This window comes from Falco peregrinus, chromosome 6 (genome assembly GCF_023634155.1).
Source record: "Falco peregrinus isolate bFalPer1 chromosome 6, bFalPer1.pri, whole genome shotgun sequence".
NCBI classification, from domain to species: domain Eukaryota; kingdom Metazoa; phylum Chordata; class Aves; order Falconiformes; family Falconidae; genus Falco; species Falco peregrinus.
In genome coordinates this window covers 77902961-77924764 of record NC_073726.1, presented here as the reverse complement: position 1 = coordinate 77924764, position 21804 = coordinate 77902961, and the positions used below count along the sequence as shown (strand labels likewise).

At 39.0% G+C, this 21804-nt stretch overlaps 1 long non-coding RNA gene across 2 annotated transcripts in view; it reads left to right on the top strand.

Moving 5' to 3' along the window:
* Positions 1-21804, top strand: part of LOC114012716 (uncharacterized) — a 79011-nt gene that overhangs the window by 13673 nt on the left and 43534 nt on the right. The gene's annotated exons all lie outside the window — the stretch shown is intronic.

The following is a 21804-nucleotide window of genomic DNA, read 5'->3' as shown; positions in this document are numbered from 1 at the left end:
GTTAGCTGCTGCCTCCACGAGAAGGATCCAGATGTGTTAGTGTGCTGTTGTTGACATCCCTATGGTGACTGGTACCATTGGTTATGTCAGTGTTGGGTATTATATTCTGATTATAGAGGTTCATTATCCAGGTTCATCTCTGAACCTGGCTCTGCATTCCCTCTCCCCACTCTTCCTCCTGCTCAGGGCTGTCTCTAGGCTCAAGTGGATCACCTCCTCTCGTCTACCGGTCGAACATGAAGTGTGGTAGCTCCCAGAAAAGCTGATTTCCTTATTGGTAGGACAAAATGCCATACCTACAGGCTTTGACATTTAATGAAGAAGGAATGCTATGAAAAATGTTCAGTCTCATGTGATCAACACAAGAAAAATATTCTTGGATGTCTTATTTCCTTTTCACACTAATATCTGCATCATAATATTTAGCAAATACTATTCTGCTCAGCTGCTGTATGTGATAGTTCAACAGAGCAGTGATCTCACCAGTGAGCTCATTATTAATGTCTAAGCATGTGAATCTGTAACATTCCTAAATAGTTATGTAACTGTGTGAGTGAGTTTTCAGCTATTGTGAAAAATCCATGTAAAACAGGTAAGACATTTCCTCATGTCTTAGAGTTAACAAAAGTAAGTTTCTTGCTCTTTTTTTTTTTTTTTCAGGAGATAGAAATAGATTTGAACTTGAATGTCTTCTGTTCCAGGACTTAAATACATTCATGTTCTTATCTAAAAGTTTTTAATAGGTTCATGCAGCATGCTTCTGATTCTTCATCACATCACTGCTCAGCCCACAACCAGCTGCCTGCTCCCTTTTTCTTCCAACTGATGTTTTTTTTCTGAATTGTTCTCAATGTGTTGGACTCTAAAATGCTACTGGTCCCTGGTTGTTAATCTATATCCTGAAAACAAAATCCCAACCAAGTAGCAGTGCTTTCTAATGTACAAGCTAGAAATATGTTCCCTGAAACTATACCACAAATTTGACTTTAAAATGTTGTATCAGATTGATGTTTTATAAAAGGATGAGTGAAGCACCCTTTGATGTTCTTTTGTGTGTCCTCAGTATTTTGTGGTTTACTTTTAAAACTTGGATCCTAGAAAAAAAATAGTTATACAAGTGCTTCAACACTAAAGAATTAAAAAGAAAACATCTCTAGCCTCCTAGAATGTTTTCAGTTTCTCCATATATTCTGAAACACAGAAACAAAAAGACATTACAAATAATGTGTGAAATATTCAGTATAAATTAGTTGAATTTTTTTAAAATTAATTATATATGTATGTTATTTTTATACATTCCACTATATAGAGTGCATTGTGTGATAGTTCTTGTTCTTGATCACAGGCAGTGTCCCAGTCACCTAGAGCATTGGCATTTGTGTCATTTGAAGATGTGACATTGTATTTTTTATGACTTTCAGAGTCATATTGTTGCATCTCCTGCAAATTTAGAATCGCAGTATCAAGTTGTAATCTTTCACCTGCATTATTTATTTTCTTTTATTTTAGTCTCTTTTAAAAGGAGATAGTTCACTTCAGGGCAACGAAATCAAGTAGTATTGAAAAGTCTTCTAAATCAAATTATTAAACCCATCAGATTCATAAGAGAAACTAAACCGTTTTCTCTCCTGTTCTGAAACATGGCATCAGGTAAACTTTAGAGTGTTCCCAGCATTATTAAATGTTTAAAGGAACATAGTGGGTTTACTATTATATCTTAATACTACAGAACATGAATACCTCTTTAACATTACATGTTGAAGGAGACCAATCGGTTGTGTTTGACATTTAAATTAAAGATAGCCATTAATATTTGCAGGATAAAGCTACACCTTAGTCTGAGATACAGCATTTTGGAGAAGGGAAGCGTGTACATCCAAATACACTGCTTAGCAATGAATACAAATCCCCATGGTCCCTGGGCACACAGGAGAAATTACAGAGAAGGTGAATCTCATTTGATGAAGGGATAAGATCAGTGTGATAGATACAGTTAATGAGAATCAGAACTATGTAGTAATGATTATAAGCTTGTATTATATAATATAAACAGCGCACGCTATCGTGTATTTGTAAAAGGTTTGTGTTTGCAGTTTGTCATCTGGCAGGTAGCTGTAACTCAGGTGTTACACTGACAACTTGAGCCTACTGTTGCATAGTTCACTCCAGTTTCAAAACTACCTTCATCTGACATTTTGTAGACTTTGGATTGCCTTTCTGTGTTTAGCTCTGGAGTATGATCTTTTGATAAGAACTGTCTGTCCTTACCAGTTCTGTGGCCCTCACAATTTACAGAACTATGCTAAAATGCCTTTCTGTCAGTTTTGATGGAATGTCATGATACGTATGTCCCATACACTGGATTGTGTGATCATCCTTTTAGTGGACAAGCTAGTTTTTTTATTACTTTGATTTGCTACATATTGCACTTCTTAAATTGTAGACTCTGTATTTCAGAATTGAATGAGCAAATAATAGACTGAAAAAATTAAAGCTCTCAGTCTGGTTGACACAAGCAAAAGGAGCACTGGGCATATCTTCGGAAGTACTATTGGCATTTTTTATTAGATGGTTTTATATAGATGATGTATCACAATTCCTTTCTAATATGATTACATAAACCCAGTTCTTTTTAGCTCTGCAGTATTTCATCTATATACATATATATATGACCACAAAAAAGAAAGAATTCACCTAGCAATTTATAGGAAAAGAAATCAGTTTCATACACTGCAGTAGATAATAATAACGCCTACAGCGTTCAGGCCGTGATTCAGTAAGGCACTTTACGACATTATTTTAATTCATATACTGAACTGGAGCATTACTGAATGAAATTGTTAACAAAGGCAGAGGTATTGGGGTTGGTGGAAAGACAGGCTGAAGAAAGAACTGTTTAAACCCCAGCATGTGGAGGCTCTCACAATGAAAGAAATACATGTAAAAATGGCTTATATTTATAAATAACATTTTTTTTTTTTGGTTGGAATAGACCAGTACGTCCCCAGTTACATTACTGATGCTGGACTGACTTAGATAATAATCTGGGCAATAACATTAAATCCTTTTGAATAAATAAAATTGAACTTGCAAGGTGGCCAAATAAGCAAATGCACTCTGATTAATAAATCCTGATGTAGTATATCTTAACTTTCCCATATTATCTAAGGTTTGAACAAAATGTAATTTATTTTTATCTTAACAGATATTTCATCTTCATGGGTAAGACCTAGTCATTCTGCACAATTGTTTCTTGTGAAGTACAAGCTATCTTTGTAGCTTCAGTACCAGATTCCCTAACTTATTTACTGGGGGAAGTAGGTATATTATCAGGTTTTGTTCCATATGATTTAATACAGTGACAGCAGTCTCTAAAGAAAATTCAAATACCAGATAGTAGTTTCACAAGACCATTATCTTTTGATTGCCAAACTTTAAAGTATTTCCCAGACCAACTGATGAAGTAAGTAATTGCTCATCCTCTATATTATTACTGCCACCCTGGATCTCTGTGGGGGACTAAAGGGAAACAGAATTTTCTTAGGGTGAATTTTATGAACAGAAAGATATTTGTTTAGTGCTTAGCCAGGAAAACTGAATCACTGAAGGAAATATTTAATCCTAATTTCTCTGTTATTGTTCCAAAGCCTTTATTCTACTCTTTCTTCTTTCCCCCCATTATCTTTCCTCAGGTTTCTTTAGAGAAAATGAAGAAACAATTTAAAAAAAAAAGTTCAGGGACAAATTTAAAACTATGAAATGCAGTAGACAGTCATAGAAAACAATTGGTACAAACCCATGTTTAAAACTCACCTACAGAAATTATGGCTATTACTTTCCATGGGAACTGAGAGAAGAACTATGCCTTAAGCATAGCAAAGTAACAGTATCCTGATTCTGTTGCGTGAGGACATTTCTATTTCCATTGCCTAGAGTCCTTAGAGTCCAAATGAGTAACCATTGGCATGACAATGTGACTGGGTGTCAGGCCCTGGATAAAGATTCTCCCCGAGAGCTGATTTACCCTCAATAACCAGATCAAGAATTCCAGTAGACCCAGCCTAACAGCATTGCTGGTTTAAAGGATACATAAAAAGATGCAAAACAAACATGAGAAAAGAAGAGGAGATCCAACAACAGTACGCCTCAGATTAACACACCGCTATCACTGTCAGAATTTCTCAAGGCTCACCATGTACTTATAATTGCATCTTTAACTGAAATCTCTGTAATGACCCATGTGTTTGCATATACTCTGGCATTATGGACTGCTGTGGCCATGAACAGTATCTGAAAACTACAGCCCTAGAAAAAGCTGTGCTCAAACATAAAATTAGTTGAGTTTTGGGTTTTGTGCTGAAGCTAATCATGAAGAAAATCCTGCCACAGATGAGTGAACACTGATAAATTTAGGCTCTTGTGCTGTCTATGAATATGCTGAGAGGTATATTAGGATCTAATAACAAGTATCACTTGACGGACTCTTGTTTGAACTTAAGGCAATGGTTAAGGTGCATGGTAGCAGCAACTTAAGATTCGACTTGTCTCAACTGAGTCAAGTTCACTTAGATCCAGCAAGTATTCAGTCAGACACAACTTTGTGTAAACATTGATTCCAGACCAGGTAAGGAATGAAATGCAGCTGATAAACTGAGCAGAATGTGAGCTGGTCTGGGCAAGGCAAGTTTACATATCCGTTCACTTGTGGCACAGTTTACCAGCAAACTAAATAATCTATTCCCAAGGTCATGGAAAAGTCACTGCAGTTTCATTCCTGTAGATTTAGTCTTCCATCCAGTGAATATTCCTGTTGTATGTTCACTGGCAGCTGGAGTGTATACAGGCTATTGAAACAGCTACAGAGCTCTCAGTTATTGTAGGTCAGAATGATCTAGCAGTGTAGAATGACATGATGGAATCAGCATCGCTTTAGTAAATGTTTGTTGGGTTTTATGCATTCTTTCTTTTTTTTGTCCTAGAAACAAGATGGAAAGATCACAAGAAATTATCTTCGTCATGTTTTACATAACTTGGTATTTCAAATGAAACATAAAGACTTCCCAAAGCTAAATGATATAATTGATCCAGAACAGATGGGATACCTTGACTACCACAAATCTGTAGACTTGTTTGAATAAAAAGAATCAGTAGTAAGTGTTTACTTTTAATTCTTTAATCATGACCTCTTTTATAATGGCTGTGGCAAAATGCTGGATTATGTTTTGGTAAAATGTTATGCTCTGCATACAGTTTTTATCTAAGTTAGTATGTTCACATTCATTCCAGTAATGGAATAATCATGATCAGCACTTCTAGACTTTTTTTCTGAAGCATCAGTTGGAAAGCAATCTCACGGTTACTAGAAGTTTTTGAAAACTACAGCAGAATCACTAGCTCATGCATGTGTGTACAGCAGAGGAGGAATAGTAGTCGTACTTCTTAGCTTTCAGTTGTCAGATCTGTTTTGCTGATATTTTGCTGTTTCTTGTTTTATCTATTATTCTTTATAATATACATTGGTTCAAAATATATGCTATATACTACACAGGCAATGCATATATTCCTGGGTACAGCTTTGACACCTTCTGAATTTGCAGTCATCTTATGGTATTTTCCTTTAGAACCATTCACCAAAGGTATAGAGGGGTTATATGCTGAAACCCACAGTCAATAGTTCTGTGCAGTATGTCTGTTTCCTTTTACAGAAATAAGTCAATACTTTTTTTCTTACCAAATCATTCCAAGAAATAACCTGAATTGCAGTTTGCAAATATTCTTCCTAATATTAAGAAGCTGTTCCTAATTTTCGATATCAACTCTCTTTTATGTTGGCATTAGTACGTCAACTGACTATTTAGCTTTGTCTTAGGTAGTCTGGGTAGTGTTTTTGAGAGATATCAAAGGAGCACAGTAGTGTCAAGAGAGATACTAGATGCACAAAAAGAAGGTCCCATTGAACAGCCCTGAATGGTGTGCATTGCTTTGAAATGCTTTGATGTTAGGAGCTGAAACAGACTACTTTCCACTCTGATGGTTCCAACAATAGCAACATTTGATGCAGCAGCTCAAGTCCCTTCCATCTGGTTTTGAGTAGAATAATGGTCAGGCTGAAATTCTGGGGCAAACTTAAGTGGCTGCAAAATTAGCATGCTGGGGGAAACGTAAATGCTGTAAACAGTGCCTACATGTGCAACTGATGTGCACACTAAGTGGGATTTACAATTTAAGCTGGTTAGACTCTAATTAGAGATGTGGATAGATAACTAGCCATTTTTGTCATAAAAAATAAGCATTCCAAATGAAGTAAATGCTAGCATGAGGGAAGACAGGTAAAGGAAATGTTTAAAGTCATAGAACATTTTCATCTTGGCATGAAATACCACTAGGGATGGCACCATAGCCACACATGACCCTGGTAGCTGTGGTTTCACACTTGGAGAGTAATTCTGCCTGGAAGAGTATGTCTGGATTCTGTGGCTGGGTTTGTACCCAGGTCTTGATGAAAAGCTGCTGCAAGGAAGCCCAAGTGTCTTTTGTTTTGTGTCCTGAGTGGTGATGCCAGCTCCATCAATGGCTCATCTGTATAAAAGGCAAATTATGGGTTGTACAAATAAAAGAAGACACCTTTTTCAAGAAATCTCTTCATTTTTATCATTCCTGTAGGAAATAATTCAGTCAGAGGAATCTTAAAAGCAGCAATGGGCAGAAACAGAACCTGGCACCAATCTAGGTCCCCAGCCAGCTAAGACAGCCCAAGGGGCATCTCAGCCTCCTTCCTTCCACCTGGAAATCTGGAGCAGGGTCTGGAGCACAATTCTTATGAGGAGCAGCTAGGGGAACTCGGGTTGTTTAGTCTGGAGAAGAAGACTCAGGGGGGACCTTATTGGTCTCTACAGTTCCCTGAAAGGAGGCTGTAGCAAGGTGGGGGTAGGTCTTTTCTCCCAGATAATGAGCAACAGGACAAGAAAAAATGGGATCAAGCTGCACCAGGGGAGGTATAGATTGTATATTAGGAAAAATTTCTTCACGGAAAGTGTGGCAAAGCATTGGAACTGGCTGCCCAGGGAGGTGGTGGAATCACCATCCCTGGAGGTGTTTAAAAAACGCATAGATGTGGTGCTTAGGGATATGGTTTAGTGGTGGACTTGGCAGTCCTGGGTTAATGGTTGGACTTGATGATCTTAAAGGTTTTTTCCAACATAAATGATTCTGTGATTCTATGAAATTTTGCATAGTACAGTGTTTGGTCAGATCTACAGTTATGCTGAGACTTTCTGTTGAAATATGATCCTGTTTTTCTTCTCAGAACCTTCTGTTTTTCATGTACTCAATTTACAAGTGAAGAACACTTTTATTCTAACTGCTAGTGTAACAGACAGATTCTAAAGCAGGTTCAGTAAGCCAGATTTTGTCATTATTTTCCCCCGTGCAAGCCCATTGTCTTGAAATTATGCCCTGAGTAAGTTGAGTGCCACTTGCAATTCATTCAGTCTTAGTGGATTTTGTTTTACAAGACTGAGGGGAGAAACAGCCAGCAAAAGCTCGATGTTGTTATCAGTCAGTAGACATGCCTCTTCAGTCACTTAAAGAAGCAGACCTATGAAGTGAGGTATGCACTTTCTTGCAGTCACTTTTCAGTTAGTTTTGAGAACATTTTCCAGGGTACATTTTGGGCCTGATGTTGCATCATGCTTTGAAATGCTTTTAGTGAACATAACTTTGTTTTAAATTTGATGGTCCATGAATAGCTTAATGGAACAAACAAAATAAAATAGCCTGTTCTTCTTGTTCTAGCTTGCAATACTGTAAGTGATAACATAGTTCATTTTCAGTAAGTGTTGGTCTTCCAACATTAGGTTTGTCATTTTAGTACAATTTTTCATGTGGTAATGGTATCATAGTTTAACCTCAGGGCTGCTGTTTTTTCTTTCCTGCATTATTAATTGATTTGATTGTTAGGTGGAGGACATCCTTTCAGATAAAATCGCAGAAAATTGGAAAGATTTTCATAAGACTTTGCAAGTCCTATGATCCTAATGTACTGGCAGTATTAACACAAGTCATCTAAGAAAAGTTGTACAGCTGTGTTGTCCCTCTTTGTCAGATCAATGGTTTATGAAGTAAGTTGATGATGTGTGAGTTATGAACAGATTTAATGTAATTTCTTTTCGTACCGTATCTTTCTTCCTGTCTTTTAATTTGACAGCTATAGCCAGAGGCATTAAGTATTTTGGTCTCCCTTACACATATAGAAAAGGTCGGTGGAAGAGATGCCCCATTCCTCATGTGATCAGCTTCTAAAAGCCTTATTTAATTTCATAACAATTCCATGTTGGAAACTTGTGTTTGACATTATTTCAGCATTTCAAAGGTGAGACAAGCCTCTTCAACAAAGCAACAACTGATCTGCTGGAGATCCAGGACATTATTGAACATTATTTAGTATTTCCAAACACAATGTAATACACAGTTTATTAGATTAATGTTATGTCTTTCCTCAGTAGACTATTGTTTTAAAGAAAAAGGAATTGAAATTTAATACTGTCAACATGAAATCTCATTTTCAATACAAGCAGGATCCCCAAAGTGGAGAGTCAAAAGAGCTTCAAGCATGAGGAGCATGGGGTCAAAATATCTGTGTCCAAAGAAGAGAGAATTGTATTGGGCATTTTATTGCAATAACATTTCAGTCAGGTTATAATCAGGTCTAATCTACTCTCTCAAGAGCTCTAGTTTTCTCTGCTTACAGCCAGTGACTTTCAGAAAGATGTGGAATTATTTCCTACCTTTGAAAACATAATAGGAAAATCAAAGAAATCAGTTCCAGTCTGACCCTTACAACCCAGTGTCCTGCTGATCATTGTGTGTGAGGAGCAAACACAACAGCATCAATAGGAAACGGCTGTTGGAAAATAATCTTTGATCCTGAAATATGAATGAGCATGAGTGTGATCAGTAAGACCAATTCTACTGTATGCATTTTCCTTTCTTTAAATGTCTTAGAGAAAACTTCGGGTGCTATGCATCGGGTTCATAAAAGTCATGTTCCCAGCACAGTGTGTTATAACCATATGCTTTCATCATCTGTCACTTTTATAGCTTTGTGTTGTGTAGTATATAATTAGTGGTCATTGATCATGAACAAGTAATTATCCTTTGAATTACCTGGGACCTAGCAGTTATACGATTTTCTAAATAATGTTTCTACCATTATTTGTGTCAATGAGAGATCTGTACTATAGGAAAAGTCAGGAATTACAGGCACTTTGAATTGGAAAGTGGTCTTTACTTGAAATTCTAAACATTCCCTGTAAGAAAATAATATAGAGTAAGGTAATGAGAGGAAAACTGTTAAGGTTTAATTCATTCATCATTGTGGTCAATGGTTGTTTTGCTTTTATTTTAAAAGGATGCAAGATAAGCCTTGTGAGATCAGTCTAGCCAAACGCAGAACACTGAGACTGTGCTCTAGCAAAGCAGGAAGAAGCAGGTATAATACCTCTAGGATTTCTGTTATGGTGAACACCAAGCACATACACATGTTTGCATTATTGAACTGTGGCATTGTTGAAAAGTGCAGATATCTGTGCTTATCAAAGCAAGCTGTGCGACACCACAGATGGGATGAGTTTGGAATCTTTTATAGGAATAGTATGTAAAGTATACATCTAAAAGATAAGGTTTGGATTCCATTGTCAAAGACATTCAGGGACATATAGTCTCGCATTGGCCATGTTCAGTCCGTGAAAACTGGGTCTTATTCACACCATATTATTAATTCATCTGTAGTAAATATTCCTAAAAGCACCTGTTCTTAGCAGTGTCATTCATCAGGGTCATGCTTTAGAGAGCTGGTGACCGCACTGAGGAAGAAATGTAATTCTTATAATAAGATGAAGGGGAATTTGTACTCAACAATGCAACAGATGGCCTACTTGGTTGGAGCAGTATTTGGTTTCAGGATAAATGAGTAACAACATAGATAATTAAGTCAGAATGGCTCATCCACAGGTAGGAGATATTTTAAAAAAAATCCTTTGTTGTAATCTGCTTTTAGAGTTGTCATTCTGTGATTTATCCTGACTCCTTAAAATATGTTTTGACTTGCATCTTTTTACCAATCTGTATTTCTTTGTTTCATTAACTTGTATACTAAATCTTATTTAAGACTATCCTAGGAAAATGTTGTGGATTATGCAGAGAAACAGTGGATGGCACTGTTCATTCGCTGCTCTAAAGTGGTAAGAAATGCCAGGTTTAAAAAGGCTGTATTTTAAAATAATAAGGAAAAAAAAAAAAAAGAAAAGTAATTGACTCCTCTAAATGCATACACACTGGGCTTAAGACTACCACATCTGTGCTGGGAATGTCATAACCAGATTGGGGATTTAGCATGGGTGCTTTAAGGGATGCAGGGGTTTTGAGCAAAAGGTGATGAAGTGACTGAATTACGTTCTGAATTCCAGTGGTTCAGCTACATCAGTCTTATTTATTTGAAATGATACTTCTGCTTTGGGGGGCTTCTACTATAATTGGACTTTTGCATTGATGTGACTCATCCTGAGGCACTTGAGGACAATACTGCTATCGCTACAGCAGAATAGCTGGCATGCTTGTCCCAGATGGCTTCCTGTGAGATGACATTCAGACTGAGGAAAAGAGGGAACAATTTTTAAGGGCATTTGGAAGCCTTTTATGGATTAGACTCACAAAGCAGATGTTGCTCTGTAGTGTTGACAGCCATTTTCTCTGTGAAGGCTACACTTGTTTTAGCTGAGCAGAGCTTCACAATTACTAGAAAATGGAGACTCTTTCCCCTCTCTCTCACCCCCCTGACACTTTCTCCCCTGCAGTGTATATGGTGTGGATTAGACTTCTCAAAAGAAATGAAAGCTCTGATTTCTTTCTTTTTCTTTTTCTTTTTTTTTTTTTTCCCCCTTTTTTTCAGAAGGAAGGCATTGAGGCACTTGACATGTTAAGTTACGAGTATCTTTTACCACGGGTATTTTTTTAGTGTCATTCTAAATAGAACAGGCACTTGGTTGCAGTAAGTGGAGTGCAGAAAATTCCATGCATCCCCAGCACATGGACAGGAGCCTTCTGCTTTCATCCAGGAATGCCCCAAAGGTTTATGAACATGAATGAAAACCTGGAAGGCTGAACAGCTCAATGAAGCAGCGACGCAGTGATGACAAGAGTTCTGATTCATGAGCTCCGCTAATTTATATGGGAATGATTTCAGAGGGTAATTTCACAGGCCCAGGGAACTACCAACTCGACCTCTTCACTGGAAGTTACCCTCAGAATAACAGAAGGGGCTGAACAGTGTGTCTGTTCCTGGGCTGCAAAGGTTCACATCCAGGAGTGTTAACTTAGGCCGCTAGTGATTTCATGTCATGTTGATATGCCAGGCAACACATTAAGGTAAACAAGGGCTTTCATTGATGATTTCTGACAGATTTAGTTGTGCATTGGCTGTGATCTTAGCTCCCTCTTCCACCAGTGCAGCTGAATTTGAAAGGTCAATGTCGAGTAAGCTAAGTTTCTTCCAAGTGTCCACCATATCATTCAAGTGTTCATTACGCAGGGTATTGACAGAGGGTAACTGTAGGTGAGGGAGGCTTATGTCCTTAGGCTCCTTCTAAAGTCAATGGAGCTCTTCCAGGCAATGATACAGTGCTTAACTTAGGTTCCTGCTTTCTCTGTAGGCTACAGAAAGAGCCTGGGAAGGATAGTTTCCAGCACCTAAGGACAACCTTCTGAATAATGTCCCTAACTGTACGTGGGAAGGAAATGTGTTACTTTGATCATCTTTGCCTTAAGACATTTGTATTATACATTGTTCTCAACCTCTCAAATTATTTTAAATTCTTATTTTATCCGGGTTATGCTATAAATACAAGAATAACTCTTCTGATATAATCTTTTATAAGATGCTTTTGGATAACTTTAAAGTTGCTGTTCTTTCTGGTGACATAAATGGTATCAGCTCACATATATCAAAAGAAAAACAACAAAGAGAAGAAAAAAGGCAAACAGAGCTTTCAAAAAGGTACTGTTATTACAGACAATTTTCTGTTTAATGTAAAGAAAAAATATGTATAGAATGGAGACTTTCAGATGGACTGAGGATACATACTGTTTTTCTAATACTAAGTACTGTCCTGGGCTGACTCTCATTTTGCAGAGATACATTCAGAACTGTACAACACTCAAAGTATTACATCAGGAGAGCAGCCACACATGAATCATTCATCAAAGGCTCTAGGATTCAGGTAAAAACCGTTGAGCTCACTTTACAGGGTCCGCGAGGTTTATATCTCACTGCTTCATTCAAAAATTGGGGGTTTGCCCTCTAGATAATGTCTGAAGAGTAAGCTTGTGATCCTTTGTAGAATCAGTATGGCTCATTATTCAGGAATTGGATCTGAACATTCTCAGAGGATCAGGAACTTTGGCACATCTGACGGCTGTGACTAGCGCAGGCCATAGCTACAGCCTCCAACTGAACCAGCATCATTGATACTGGCATCCAGGTTGCAAAGATGTATGACCTGTTGCTTCTCCTCACTTTTTATTTTTGAATATATGTAAACACCTACATAATCTGGAAGGGGTGGGGTGGGACACACACAATGAACTTTCCCTTGCAATGGGATGAGCTTCTCTTAGAAATATTTTTCTTCTATTTGCATGATAATCTACATGTACAGTCAAGCCCGAGACACATGTATTTCCTTTCACTTGAATCCAGATAATGCTTTACTCTAATACAGCCACGATCACTGCCTATCCTTCTGCATTTTCAGGCTGGTATTACATAAAACAGAATGCCCTATGCAAAGCTCACATTTCTGTCAATACCTCTCAGGACGGGAGTATGTCCTGTCTTGCCCCAGATTCTCCTCAGACTTCTTTGCTTCCTCTTCAACGATCTGACCTTTTTGTGTTTCTTAAGTCCCCATTTGTATCCCCTCCAGACCGGCTCCTGGGATTGCCTTGTCTGTGCATTCACACATCAGAACTGGCAGCTTATTCCTATGGCTCTAAAAACCCGTCTCTGTTGTCTCTGTTCTGTTGTCCCAGAGCCTTGACACAGGATCTCCACACACTTTTCAAAGGAGGCTGAATGTTGCAGGGACACTAAACACAGGTATAAACAGTGGCCCCTGAGCTCTGACCCTTAATAACGATTTCAGTGCCACTCCTAATGCAACCTGCAGCACAGGTCTCACAAAATTGTTTATGGGTCCACCAGGACCTTCATGTTTCTGTCATGAATGTAGAGAAATTGGCAGTGGATATTTGGCATTGGAATTGGCAATATGAGGAATCAAGTGCCTGCTGAAGGACCCTGCCGAAGGACAGCTTGCACTCACCAGAATTCACTTACCACTCTTTGCCAAGCTCTGCTGTAGAAAGACAAAGCAGAGGAGGAGCATGCTATCCATCTTCTGAAGGCCCCTCAGGCACTGGGACATCCTTCTGTTTCTCCTAGTCAGGTCTGGGAATGATACAAGCTTTCTGGGATATTTTAAAAAAGACCACAATCTCCTTTACCTTCTTACCAAGGTGACTGTTGGCTACGAGGCCTTTGAGCTGCTTTATACAGTGCGGTCAGTTGCTAGCTACTGGGAAGATGTCAAATATTTGGAAGTGTTACTGGGCTACCTGCCACCAGTCCATGTGAGACAAGTTCTCAGGCACATGGTCTGAGTCATTTTACTGTGTCAAGACTGCACAGAAGTGAGTCAATCACTTATGCAGAAAGCTGGGACCATGCTGCAAACATACGAAGCCTGACTTTTTGTTTACGACATTGACAAGAACTGTTGATTTAGGCATTCTGACAAGTTTAAAACAGAACCTTTATATGTTCAGCTCCTGTCTTGGAACTATGTCAGATGAGTTGCTCCTTCTGTAAGTGTAAGCAGTGGTTTACATCTTCCCTTCAGTTCCTCTTGTCACAGTGATGTTCTGTGGTGCTCAAGCCAATTCTGGTACCAACACCTTCTAAGCCTTCTAGCCTGGAGTTCAAGGTTTCTGTCCCTCCTCCTAAAACTCCTAAAATGAAACTTGTTATAACTTCTTTCCTTGTGTAAGGGGTGCTGTGTGGCTCTGACTGGTAATGGAAAAGAAATATTACATGACGTCTCTAGGAAAGCAAGCCTGGCCTCTTTCTTACCAAAGTGGTGATTTTTGGACCAATGGTCTGCAACAGGTGGAATCTTGATAATTCCACATCCTTCCACCTGTAATTAAGATGTCTCTACCTGTGAAAGATTCTATTCCACAATGGCCTTCATCTTAATCTTCAGGACTTTAGCAAACTGCCTCTGTCTGAAATTCTTTCCTAATTTACTTTTGTGAGACACTAGGAAATATCTAAGTCCTTATGGCTGGATCCTTTTATGTAATATTTTTGGGGAAAAGAGTGTTCCTGCAGGCACATTCCAAGATTGTCCCCAGAGCAGAATATGATCAGTACTTCAATCGAAAAATCAACCTGTTTGTTTTCTGCAAGTTGAGCTTGCCCTTCCTGTTCTTGAGGTCAAAAGATCCTTCAGAAATTCTCCAAAGTTATTTTTACTGAGGTTCGATGCCTTTTCTACTGAAAGACTGTCAAAGCAGAGAGCTGGCAAGTTAAAAAAATACAGATGACTCACCAACGTGCAATACAGTTCTGTCAATAGGACACAGTACGCTAAACTCAAGATTAATCAGTGGCCTCACTAATAAATATCTCTGTCCCTAACTTCTGCTGAGCCACCATCTGGAGCTTTATCCACACCTTCAGCAAGCGTTCTGGCACCCAGAGCTGCTGTGTTAGAGTAGACGGTTAGGTTGGGTTTGTCAGGCCTGAACGAAGAACTTTGCAACCCAACCTCAGAGATACAGAAACATGCAAGGGAGTAGGGTTTGGTGCCTCACACGGCTGGTAACAGTACTTGTAGCTTATTACTTGAACGTAGAAAAAGAACATACTTCTCACTGAGTACTTCAAGCTGCCAGCTGGGAAAGAGACAGTGCATGGCTAGCCCAGAGAGGCACATATGCTGATTGCTTGGCTAGCTGCTAACAAACAGAAAAGATAATGTCCCTGCCTTCCCAACCAGGAGGATGAAGAGTTTCTCTCCTTTTCATGACTGTCAGTTTCACAAAACTTGTAACCACTGTATCTGAAGACCCCACCACTCTCAAGTTTGTCTGAAATTGGTAGATGGACTCCAAATTTAGGGGAAAGGCTGACAGATGGGCATGAAAAGGATGATTGCATTATTCTTATTTCCCTAGGAAACCAAGGTAAAAGTGATGCTGTTAGGAGGGGAGTATAATTTAAATTATTATCTTCCCTGAAATCAGGGTAGATCTCAAGGATCCCTAGTGGCCCTTCTGTCTCTTAACAGACTTTGAACTCTTTGTGACTCTGTAATTACTGCCTGAAAGCAGGAATAGATTTCTTAGAAATATGTCAGTAACTTTCCAGTTCTTCTCCTTCCGTCTTTTTTAAGCTAGGTCATGTGTTTGCTTTTCTGCATAAATTTGGGAGGCAACTTTAGCCAGTTCTTTAAGAACCAATATGAATACACAGCAATATTCTGTAATTTGTTCTTTCCTTATTTTTTGTTAGTATTACTTGTTCAAGCAGCCTGCTTATATTGACTCTTTATTGAAGACTGATACAAAAAGAGGCTTTAAGTGCTTCACCCCCTTAATGCAATCTGTTGGTAGTTTTCTTTCTCTGTTGAATAGAAAGCCAAATTCTTTCTCAATTCCTTTTATATTACTGAAGCATTTATAGAATGAGTTCTCATTGCTCTTGATATTTTTTATATTGAATCTCACATTGTGTTGTGGCCTTTCAGGTTTTGGTCATATATACTCATGCTTCTCTCTTATACTGTGATGGCATGTTTCACTGATGCACTGCCAGCTCTCCTTAAGTTATTTTCCCTTTAGACCCATTTTCTATGAGACTTTACTTTCTTGAGAAGGTAGAAATCTACTTTTTTCACTGTTCTCCTGCTTTCCTTTACAGGTGTCATAAACTCTGTCATTCCATCATCGTTCCTGCCTAAGCTGTATTTCACCTTTTCAAGCAGTTTCTCTGTGTTAATTAGGATAAAATTTAGAAAGACTTGCTATTCACTAGATTTTGCAGCATCAACAGGATGTCACTGACACATTCTGCTAATCTGCTGGACAACATGTTTTCTACTGTAATCATTACCCAACCAATTACAACCAGCTCTTTTACCTGGATGATTTTGCTTCTTTTTCTCTTTTCTTAGAAAAAAATCTCCAAATCTCCAAGTGCTTCAAATCCAAATCCTGTTTTCCCTGTCGGTGATATATAGTAGGCATCCTACCATTGTAGCACTCATTCTCATAGGTTTTTATCAGTAGAACTCTAAATAAGGCTTAAGAACTGTAAGATTTCAGGATCTTCCAAGAACCATAAGGACTTCCAGGTTCCTTTTTTTATACCATATTTCTTATATTCATGTACTGACAATCAGCATGCTTGATCCATTCTGTCTGCTTTTGTCTTTTCTATGACTCTGTAACGTATAGCCCTATTCCAAGTAGTTTTAGGTCCCCAGCTAAGTGGCTGTGGTTAATACCTTCCTGTGAACTTTTATGTCAGCTCTTTTCTTCTCTGGTCTAAGGCTTCCCTACTAGGTTATAAAGCTAGTAGATAAAGAGAGCTTTTTGCGAATAAGCCCCTGACAGGGCAGATGGTCTTTTAGATAACATCCTACAAGTAATCATTCATTTATTTCCAGGATACATCCAACCTTTGCCTCAGTCTTGAACTTCAGTAAGGAGGAATGATATAAAGAACATTTGGGTTTACCTGCATCACCTGTCCCGTAATTACTTTTTCATTTTCTCAGGGTCGTTCATACAAGGCCTATGTTGATAGGCAGGATGATAGAATAATCAGTTGGATGGGACAGGTAAAGTTGGTAACTACATTCAGGCAAGAGAGCAGATATCTCAGAAGACCAGGTGCCTTCAGCAGATGAGTCCATCTGAGATCCTTAGGAGGTAGTCACCAGGCACTGTAATCTTTTGATCCCTTTTGGGAGGCTTAGAGTTAATCTTCTGTGTGCTGCTCAGATCAAAGTAAAACTCTTTTCATTAGCATATTTTTAGAATAAGTTTTAAAATGTTAAGATTATCTTCAAGTTTAAGGAATACTATAAAACACATTTAATAAATCTATAAAATAAGACTGCTGAATATTTCTGCATTTTGCTTATATGGAAATACATTCTCTAAAATTTAACAAAAATAATTGTTCTAACTTTCCTTTTCATGGCTTATAGTAAATCCATAATGGATGTAAAAGGTGCAAGTGGGACACATTACATACCCTTTAATTTAATTTATTTTCTATCTTTAAAAGTCTTAAAATATTCAATTGTTATTTATTTTAATGGCTTATTGATGAAGGTTGTGGTATTTCAGCGAGAAGACTATATAGTCCATATCTATGGACTTTCTTATAGGGCCTAAGAAAGAAAGGTATTCTGGCAATTCCTCCAAAGGGAAAAAGCATAGAAGTGGTTTAGTTGGGATACAGGAAGAGAGAAAACATCATAAGATATATTTTTTACTTTTAAAATCAATGGAAAGACTTTCATTAACTTCTTTCATGGTAACTTAACCATCTCATGTTAACTGAGAAGATATTAAAGGATGAAGGTGGCTCCTTAGCTGATGTAGAAACTTGGGCTCTTTAGAAACTAAGCCTTCGCTTTGGAGGTCTCCATTTGCAAAATAAACACTTCAGAGCAGTAGCAGTCAATTTCTGGGGTGGGTTCTTTTTCTTCTCTCTCTCTTTTCTATAAAGCAAGCTATACATAAGAAATGTTTGCACAAGATGGGCCTTGGCAACCTATCATTTTGTTTTGCATCAAAGAAGCTTTTTCCATGTCTATGTCTTGTTTGTCATTGAAGCAATCTTGGTCATTATTGCTGTATCAAATGTTTGAAACTACAAAAAATAAGCAGCTTGTCTTCATGCACAATCTTTCAATTTTAGAATCAAGTAGATTGAAGATCAATCTAATAAATATGCTCAGAACAGAACTGTTGAGGAAGTAATTAAAAGGCAGAAGGGCAGAGTGTTAAAACAGACAGCAACTATTAAAGACAGCTTTTTTGCCTGCAACAAGCAATCACATGGGAAAATTAATAAAGCTGGCTTGTGAAAGGTAGGAAAGATGTTACCTATTTTTCTCTCTCCTGTACTTTTCCCAGAAAGATACTGTCTTAGCAATGTATCTGCTCACATAAGTAAAGTTAAATCCTTCAGGACTGTTTCAGTTACTGATAAGCTAAACAGGTCTTATGTAGGTTATTGTATGAGAAAGGATCTCATCTTTAAAGACATAAAATTGTCATCCTGTAGTAGCACTATGTCTTGAAAACTTCAGCTGCTCCCAGTTGTCAAAAAGTACATGTATGAATTGGGACTGGCAAGACACAGCTGGGACTTGGGGGCCTAATGTCAACCAACAACACACCTATTGTATGAAGTGAGTGGGCATACCTTAAAGAATTACCAAAGCCTTAACTCAAGAGTCCTTAAGCCCTCTTTGCAACTCCACAGTGGTAGCTGGTAGGAACCTGATATAGGTAGGTGAAGAATAAGATTCTTAACAGTTACAGCATGACACTTCAGGGCGAATGACCTAAGCTAATTGTATACTGTCTTTGAGATTTCTGAGCCTCAGCTTCCTCTGAACCACTCTTGGACCGCAGTGTGGCTTCTTATCATGCTGGGACTATGGCAACCCCTGGGGTCCCCGGCTCTCTTTCTTGCTCACTTTTGCTCTGCTTTCAAAGGAGCCTGCAGTGTTTGTGTCCAGGAAATCTCCTCCGGACATCTAGTAGCATTTCAGGGTGTAGAATGGTCACCAAAAGGAGAGGAGAACCTTTCTGTAGCTCTTATTTGACTTCAGTGGCTTTAATCATGTTGTAAATTTCCAATGCAATTATTTGATGTTGGATGGCTTTTGATATTAAGTTAGCTGATTTGGGTACAGCATCTCAGTGCTGAGAAGATCCACAATAACACGCATGTATTGAAATTGTATAGTTCTTACTTGCCAAGACTTCCCACTGAATTTTGTAGGTGTCTTTTTTAAGGTAGCATTATCTGTGGTATTCCTAGTGCTCATCACAGCTTTAATGGCTTATCTGACTGCGTGTTGTGCTTTGGACAGGCTTGTGAGGTCATGGATTTGGGATTGTAGCTGTGACACTGTTGGCAGCCAGCTGTACGTTTCCTTCTTTTCACATTTCAAAGCAAAATCCTTTGCTGAAAGTTGAGACTGGGCAGGAAAAGAGACATGATGGCAATAACATTTTCCTAGTCTACCTAGATTTAAGCAAGATGTGCTGCTGAATAGTGTTATGACAGTAATGCATGCTCTGCCTGCCCTTTGTCTGGGCGCTGATGCATGAGTTAAACCAGAACTGAACCTTTGAAAATGGCCTGCATAGTCCCTTGAGAAAGTTTGTCCCGATCTGTCTTTACTCTGATTCAGCATCCATGTACCATGGACTGTGTATGTTGTCACCAGCTACTGTTGCAGGGACAAATACACTGACTGTGAGGGGGTGACAAGCTGTTGCCTTCCTTTCTCTCCTTCTCGGCATAGGCCCATGAGGTGTGTGCTCTACACCATACGACAGGATGAAGGCTGTTACTACAGAGCCTTCCCCTGCGAACACTGTAGCTGCATTCAGCCACACATCATCTTACCCCCAGGTGGGTATCTCTCTGCAGTTATGTGCAGGAAATAAAATTGCTTTGAAATGAAGGGGAGGGAAAGAGGGAGGACAAAGCACGTAAAATATTTTCCGTTTTTCTTAATATTTTCTTGTTAATAATACACTTATTTGGAATACGTTAAGCTGCAACCCTTCCTCCCATACAAATCTGCCATCTGTGGCACATACCTTTGGGACATTGGCTTTGGTTGTTGTGATTTACACTACAATGTGATACCTAAGAGGCTTATATGTTGCCTGCAGCTAATGCAGCAACATGCGTTTTGTCACTGTTAGGCAGGACAAACTCATTCTACCTGCTGCTTTTTCTTCTGCATTGGCTGTCTGTATACAACTCACATTTAAGATATTTGTATAGCACCAGAAGCTATTGAACAGTTAGTCTTTGTGGTTTCATTGTTCTTTTATTACACTGTGGATGATGCATTTCTCAAGTTTTGGCAATGTACAAAGGATAAAAAATCATCATGTACCTGCAGCAGGTATATGCATCGCTGCACTGTGATGTTCTTGGACACTGCAAGCTCAGCAGAGACCAGCTGGGTGGAATACTGCCTGGGAACTCTGCCCCGCTGCTGCTCGTTATGATCAGTCAAAAGGGGCATGCTTCACTGCAATAGTCCTGTTCTGCCCTGCCTTGTGCTGAGTGAAATAAGCCTACCCTGGAATGAACAAGGATGAGAGCTCTGTGTGAATAAGGGTGATTAAAAGGGATTCCTTGTCAGAACTGAAGTGACAGACTACTTATGTCACTGGGAACTGCCTGGGCATGTGTGTTTTCAGGTGACATGCAGACTGAAACCACATCACTTGTGGTCTTTAAAGATTTCTGCAGCTTTTGCAAAGGAAAGGGTGTTTTCCACCTCATTGTCTAGGTGGGATTCCAACTGGAGATTTTCATGTTCTTCCTGCTTTAATTTCCCTGACACTTCTACCAAGATGTTCATCAATCCTTGCCCTGGGAGCACAGTTGCTTCTCACCCAGGAGATTGTAGAGCTTCTGTCATAGATAAGGGCATCACAAAATGGGTGTCTAGCACCACTGTAGGCACTGTGGGGAATCTCCCCTGGTCTCCAACTGCCACTTCAGAAGTATGTAGGACTCTGTGTATCATATCTGCCAGCTGCATATAGATGTTTTTGATACATCACACTGTCGCAAATGGTGTGGGCGGTATGACATGTCCCAGGTGCATTTGGGTGGGTATGTTGTGAGGCATTTTGGGGTGCCACTGAAGTTAAAGTGATCTACAGTGGTGTACTGTTCTTTGACTTGATCCTGATTCTGTAGCTAGGCAGGTGTGCCAATGCCACCACCCTCCTTATTGGCATATTTGAAACTGCTACTCTGATCATGGCTCCATTTAAAGCAGCCAGGCAGCTACCGTACAGCTGGACAGAGTGGCTTGTCCTCAGAGGTGGAATAGGATACTCAACCAGTAATAGCATAGTGTGGTAGTGATAAATGTAAAAGCATACTTGTGTTCTGATTTGTTATTCCAGGCAAAGCCATAGAAATGGGCAGAAGCTGTCTGCCCAACTTGGAAGTGGATAAGGTCTGTTTATTTCATAGAATCATAGAATCATAGTATCATTTAGGTTGGAAAACATCCTTAAGATCATCAAGTCCAACCATTAACCAAGGACTGCTAAGTCCACCGCTAAACCATGTTGCCAAGCACTGCATCTATGCATTTGTTAAATACCTCCAGGGATGGTGATTCCACCACCTCCCTGGGCAGCCTGTCCCAATGCTTGGCCACCCTTTCAGTGAAAAAATGTTTCGTAATATCCATTCTAAACCTCACCTGGTGTAACTTGAGGCCATTTCTTCTTGTTCTGTCACTTGTTAGCTGGGAGAAAAAACCTACACCCACCGTGCTGCAGCCTCCTTTCAGGGAACTGTAGAGAGCAATGAGGTCACCCCTGAGCCGCCTCCTCCTCTCCAGACTACACAACCCCAGTTTCCTCAGCCACTCCTCATAGGACTTTTTC